Source organism: Pelodiscus sinensis, chromosome 4 (genome assembly GCF_052426305.1).
Source record: "Pelodiscus sinensis isolate ZL-2025 chromosome 4, ASM5242630v1, whole genome shotgun sequence".
NCBI lineage: Eukaryota > Metazoa > Chordata > Testudines > Trionychidae > Pelodiscus > Pelodiscus sinensis.
Window position 1 is genome coordinate 54600076 of NC_143055.1, and position 7002 is coordinate 54607077.

Consider the following 7002-nt stretch of genomic DNA (forward strand, 5'->3'; position numbering starts at 1 on the left):
AGCCAGTGGCCGAGGACATGGATTCTATGGTGGATATCCTCAATGCAGACACCCCTGCTAAGCTGTCTCTTCCTTTGAACAAGACTGTGGCTAAGATCACAAATACCTTGTGGCAGACCTCGGCTTCTATAACCCCCACTCTTAAGGGGGTCAAAAAGAGGTACTTCATTCCCCAGTCCAGGCATGAGCACCTCTACTCACACCCAGTTCCGGGTTCCCTGGAGGTGCGGGCAGCCACTTAAAAGGAAAAGCAGGAGCAGCCGGGGCCTACACTAAAATCCAGGGAGCCCAAGTGCCTTCATCTTATGGGGCGTAAGGTCTATGTCATGGGTGGTGTTCAGTTGCACATCGCCAATCAGCAAGCGATGCTGAGCTGCTACACTTACAACACGTGACAGATAATGGACAAATTCCAGGACAGGTTGTACCAGGATTCCAGGCAGGTGTTTGCGGCTAAGACCACGGAAGGAAGAACAATAGCACGTATGGCCCTGCAAGCAGCACTGGATGCTGTGGACTCAGCTGCCCGTACTCATGGCCTCCAGTGTGGTCATGCCTCGGATTGCATGGCTCCATGTTTTGGGGATCCCTCCAGACATGCAGACCACAATTCAGGACCTGCCATTAAATGGGAAATACCTTTTTTCTGAGCATACTGACTCAAGGCTTGATAGCCTGAAGGACACGAGGGCCACACTCAGATCACTGGGCGTTCATACACCAGCCCCCCAGAGGAGGCAGCTCCGTGCTAGACAGTTGGGAACATCACAGTTTCAGCCTTCACGACAGGACCAATGTAGGCGCCAGCCTCGTATTCTGAGCGGGGGTATTAGTGGTGCTGCGGGGTCCCCCCTTCATGCATTAGGCATTGACGCCCACAGGGTGACTCAGACAGGGGTGCTGGTCCACTCTTCACCCAGAAGGCTAAGCAGCCATTTTGAAGGTATTCCAGAGGACCCTTTACCAGCCCCCACTGTCACCCCTCCTTTTAGAGACAGTCTAGTCCCGTGGTCCCCAACACAGTGCCATGGCGCCCGCGGGGGCATTTCTCGGTGCCCGCCAAGTGCTCAGGGCTGGCTTGGCCCCGGGCATGTGGCGCATGCGCGGTGCCGGAGCCGGCCCCGGGCGCGTGGCACACTGTGAGCGCCAGCCCTGGGGGTGCCGCGGATTCACCCCCCGCGGCGCATGGGGGGGGAGAAAGTGCTAGCGCCGGCCCCGGCCGCGCGGCGTTTGGGGGAGAGAGCGCCGGCCCCGGTAGCACGGTGCTTGGGGGAGGGGGGGAGAGAGCACCAGCGCCGGCCCCGGGCGCGCGGCGCTTGGGGGAGAGAGCGCCGGTCTCGGGCGCGTGGCGCTTGAGGGGAGAGCGCCGGCCCCGGAAAGCGGCTATGGGGGGGGGCTGCCCCCCCGGCGCCCGGCGGGCGAACGGCCATGCCCCCTGGCGCCTGGCAACCCCAAATGGTTGGGGACCACTGGTCTAGTCTGTCCCATTTTTCCCGGGCCTGGGCCTACATCACTTCCAACAAGTGGGTGGTAGGCCTGGTAAACATGGGTTACTCTATCCCTTTTCTGTATTTTCCCCCTTCTCTCCCTCCCTCCCTCCAAGTCCCTCTTCAGGGACCCATCTCATGAGGTCCTCCTACATCAGGAGGTCCTTTTGCTCATCGAAAAAGGAATGGTAGAGAGAGTTCTGACTCACTTGGAGGGCAAGGGTTTTTATTCCCATTATTTTCTGATCCCCAAGCCAAAGGGTGGACTTCGTCCTATCTTGGACCTCAGAAACCTCATGAAGGTAATAAGGAAAACGAGGTTCAGGATGGTAACGCTGACTTCCATTATTCCAGCCTTAGAGATAGGGGACTGGTACACAGCCCTCGATTTAAAGGATGCCTACTTTCATGTGGCCATATGGACAAGCCATCAAAGGTTCCTCCGGTTTATGGTGGCTCAGAACCATTTCCAGTTTATGGTGCTTCCCTTCAGGCTCTCCACTTCCCCCAGAACGTTTACAAAATGTATGGCAGTGGTGGCAGCATTCCTCAGAATGCAAGAATTCCATACCTAAGTGACTGGCTCATCCAGGGCCAGTCCAGGGATCAGGTGTGTTACCCGGAGAGCATAGGTAAACAATTGCTGTGGGCAATTAATTAAAGCCTAAGGTGCCCTCTCCACAGAAGTCAGATTCGACCTGGTATCCTGTATCTAATCACCAGGTAACTAATTTTAGTAATCAACAAGCCAGACAATAATTTAGGGCCAAACCATATATTTTAGAAACTAGAAGCAAACATCAGCAAATACAACTGTAGGTGTCCCACCCTAACCTAGGAAAGATAGAAGATAGTACAGTCCCACACACACAAGGATATACATTAAATAAAATGGCGATTGATGTCCGTGACCTACAACCTCTCAGCTAATTTTAAGCTTTAAGGGAGGACTAACGGAGAGATCCCTTGATGTTCGTTACTGGTCCAGATCCCGGAACAGCATAGGTCTTCGCCTCCCACGATCTAACGCTCAGGATAAACACCGGATCCTGTCTGAATGTCAATGTCCAAAAAAGCCAGACGTCTGATTATAATTCCCAAAGTCTCGAGTGTAGAATAGAAGAAGGCTTCCCTTACTCCTTGAAATGACACCCCAAGATATGGGCATAGTAAGGAGTGCAAAGGCTTTGAACCATGTGCACAAGCAATAGAGAGGAGTGCAAAGGTTCTTCCTGCAGGTTTTGGCGGGAAAGATAGTTCTAGGGAAAAAAGACTCCATCTTGAATATGTGCCCAGGGCAACAGGTGCTAGCCCATATAATATTTACAAAGGTCCCTCTTTGGGGAGCTAGGGATGTTGATAAATGAGGAGAAATCCCTGTTAACTCCTTCTTAGGACACAGAATTTGTGGGCGCTTTCATAGATGCCAGAAGGGGAAGGGCATACCTCCCCATGGCCAGGTTCAGAACTATGGCAGCTATGGTGCGTGAACTTTCATTGTCTCTGCTTACAATGTCTCAGATCTGCATGAAGCTCCTGAGACATATGGCAGCCTGTACGCATGTAGTTTGCCATGCTTGGTTGAGGCTCAGACCTCTTCAAGCCTGGTTGATGAGATCTTTCAACCAGGCCAGAACTCATTGGGACTTCGTCCTGTCATTGCCTCAGCAGGTAGTGGACTCCTTGCAGTGGTGGACTCGAGAGGAGGAGGTGTACAAGGGGATTCCCTTCCTGGCCGAAGTTTCCTCAATCAGACTGATAAGTGATGCTTCGCACAAGGGGTGGGGTGCACATATGATGCACCACAGGATACCAGGGGTTGTGGGCCCCTCATGAGAGGGACTTACTTATCAATATCAGGGAATCGAGGGCTGTCAGGAGAGCCTGCAAGGTCTTCCTAGCCCATCTCTCAGGGAAATCAGTGATGGTGCTGCTGGACAACACAAGCGGGGGGGGGGGGGTGGCGCTCGATCCTCTCCATTATATCAGGAAGCGGTTCTCCTTTGGGAGTTCTGCATAGCCCGCAACATTCACCTACAGGCAGCGTATCTGCCAGGTTGCAAGAATACGCTGGCAGACAGGCTAAGCCACTCCTTCAGAACCCATGAATGGTGCTTGAAGGATTCTGTCCTTTTGCCTCTCTTCAAGAGGTGGGGGCATCCTCAAATGGATCTGTTCACCATGGACGTGAACAAGAAATGCCCCCATTATTTCTCATTCCTGGGCCTGGGGATGGGGTCCAGAGGGGATGCCCTGACCATTGACTGGCCTTGGAGCCTGCTGTACGCATTTCCCCCATTCCCCATTGTTCCCAGAGTCCTAGCCAAGACCAAACAGTTCAGGTCCCAGGTCATCCTGATAGCCCCGGACTGGCCCAGGCTGTTTTGCTATCCCATCTAGCTGGAAATGGTGCGGGACGAGCCATGACCTCTCCCACCCAGTCAGGACCTGGTCACTCAAGCCTGGGAGGAGGTCTCCTGTACCACCCAAATGTCAGGTCACTCCACCTCACAGCCTGGATTATCCATGGTTAACAGAGCCAGAGCTTGCTTGTTCTGACGGTGTGCAGGCAGTTCTGCTGGGGAGCAGAAAGCCAGCTACCAGGTTGGCCTACGCAGTCAAATGGAAAAGGTTTTCCCTGTGGGTAGTCAGTAAGGAGTTAGACCCTGGTTCGGCCACAGTACCAGTTATCCTTGACTACCTCTTTGAGCTGCATCAAGCAGGCCTATCTTCCTCATCTATCAGGATCCATTTGGTGGCCATGTTGGCCTTCCACCTTGGGGTTGGTGACAGATCCCTTTTTACCAACCCTGTGGTTCCTCAAGGGTCTCAATAGGTTGTTTCTGCATGTGAAGGCACCACTATCTCAGTGGGACCTTAATCTGATGCTTACTAGGCTATGTCTCCCCAGTTTGAGCCCTTAGCCATGTGCTCGCTTAAGTATCTATCCCTTAAAGTGGCCTTCCTTCTAGCTATAACCTCAGCACGGAGGGTGTCCGAGCTCAGGGCTTTGATGGTAGAACCCCCGTATTTGGTGTTCTCCACAGATAGGGTCAGACTACGCCCAGCCCCAGCCTTCCTTCCTAAGGTAGTCTCCTCGTTTCACACGTCTCAAGACATTTATTTATCTGTTTTCTTTCCGAAGCCCCACCACTCCCCTAGAGAGCAGACCTTACATTCACTCTACTCCAAAAGGGCTTGAGCCTTTCACATAGACAGAATGAGGCACTTTTACAAATCATCTCAGTTGTTTATCTCTTTTGCAGAAAGAATGAAGGGGTCACCAGTATTGGCCCAAAGACTGTCCTCTTGGATCTCTTTGTGTATCTGGAATGTTATATTCTGGCACACAGGGAGCCACCCCACGGTTAAGGCACACTCCACTAGAGCTCAGGCATCCTCCACAGCCTTTGTGGCACAAGTTCCAATAGTTGAGATTTGTAGAGAGGCTGCATGGTCCTCTGTTCACATATTTACGGAGCATTATGCAATTACCCAGCAGGCCAGGAATGATGCGGCTCTGGGTTCCTCTGTTCTCAGTTCAGTTCCGTAAACCTGAAAAAAAGGGAGCAGGGGGCTAATATATGTACTGATGATATAAATACCTCAGATGGGTTCCTTTATTATGATATGTTATTATCTTAAATAACAATGATTGGTTGTTTATAGCCTTTGCGTTGTGTTTAGTTAGGAGTATATCTCCAACCCCACCTCCGTATGGTTTCGGCTCGGGAGTCACTTCATTCAAATGGACATAAGCAATCACTCGAAGAAGAAAAGACTGTTACTTAACTGTAACTGTTGTTCTTTGAGATGTGTTGCTCATGTCCATTCATTCCCCCCCCATTGGAGTCTCTGGCAAGAAGGAACTGAGGAAGGGGAGTGGCAGCAGGAGTACTTATGCTCTCCTATAGTGGTGCCACTCCAGGGGGCAACCTGCCGGCCCAACAGGTACTGCTGGGGAAAAAATGCTCCATGCATGCACCTCATTAGAATGGACATGAGCAACACATCTCGAAGAACAACAGTTATAGGTAAATAACCATCTTTTCTGGCATTTTTATGGCCAAATTCATAGGGAACTAAGATGGAATTTTTTGTTTTAAAACTAAATCATAGCTACATAAGCAATCACTTAATAAAGGCGAAGCAGATACATAGATCAATACCTAACAATGTTCCCTAGATTCTGGGCCAGAAGGGATAACTGTAACCAGCTTGTCTGACTTTGTGTAATACAGACCATAGAGCTTCTTGGAAGTACTTCTTGTTTGATACATTGTGGAAGAACTTGTAGTCTTGATTTTAAAAGTTGCCAGTGTTGGAGAATCCATAACAGCACTTGTTAAGTTCTTCAAGTTACACTGTCTTGTAAAAAAAACCAAACAAACCAAATTTAAATACTTTACCTTATTTCTAGACTGAGTTTGTGTAGCTTCAAATTCCAGTCATTTGTTCTTGTTATACCTTTGTTGGCTAAGCTGAAGAAGTCTCTATCAATTTTTTTGTTCCCTCTGTATGTACTTAGAGACTAATCAAGTCACTCCTTAGCCTTCTTTGTTAAGAGAAACAGATTGAGCACTGAGTCTTTCATTATCACATTTTCCAATCATTTACTCATACATACTCATACTTCTCTGTACTGTCTGTAACTTGTGGCAAGGTCAGTCCCACTCCCTGGGCCTCAATCCACAATCTTGTCAATAGTTTAGGTACTGCAGCATAGGCTCCTCTTGCCCTTGCTGGGCTTTGGATTTCTGTCCCTCAGCTAAAAGAGCTTTGGGATAGATGCCCCCTGGTCTGGGTAAGCAATACACTCCCCAGCCACTAACTAAAACTGTCAGGCTACTTGGGGAAGAGAGCCTAAACACTGCCTATCAGAGCCTCTCACCTTCCCTGCAGTCTATGGTAACAGGGTTCTCTTTATCAGTTTCTCCAATTCTCTTCTATCAATTCTCTCCTTATAATACCATTTCAACCTACCCTCCCCCTTTCTCCAGCAGGGAAAGCTTTTTAAAAGACCCTGTGGCAGCCTGAAATGAGATCAGCTGTCCCTAATTGATTTATAGCAGCCATGTCTTCCCGGTTCCCACTCCACCTGAGATAACTCTAGGTCAGCTGCTCCTGGCTGCCCTGAAGTAACCCTCTCCTAATTAGCCAGGGTTATTTCTGCTGCCTCTCCTACTCTGGACTGACCTTGTCACAAACTTATTAATTTCTTTCTCAAATCATGAACACTGTAACTTATCAAAGTGGTCACACCAGGGTGAAATTTAACCTCCCTACTTCTACTTCAAATTGCCATGTTTATACATCCAAGGATGATATTAACCCCTTTGGCCACAGTATCACACTGGATCTCATGGTCAGCTGATTATTCAGCATGATTCTTGAGTCTTTCTGAGAGTTGCTTCTTTTCCAGGGTAGTCTTGCATCTTTGTATCCACATATGTATTACATTTAGCTTATTAAATTGCCTATTTTTGGTTTGTTCCTAGCCTGCATAGCTCCATCA

The 7002-nt window shown here is 49.5% G+C and overlaps 1 long non-coding RNA gene across 1 annotated transcript; it reads right to left on the reverse strand.

Annotated features, from left to right (window-relative positions):
- Positions 1 to 2246: 2246 nt before the first annotated feature.
- Positions 2247 to 6491, reverse strand: LOC142829458 (uncharacterized). Its single transcript, XR_012903876.2, has 2 exons — positions 5897 to 6491; positions 2247 to 5042 (listed from the first exon to the last, which is right to left on the reverse strand). It is a non-coding gene; the product is annotated as an uncharacterized LOC142829458 (long non-coding RNA).
- Positions 6492 to 7002: the final 511 nt, after the last annotated feature.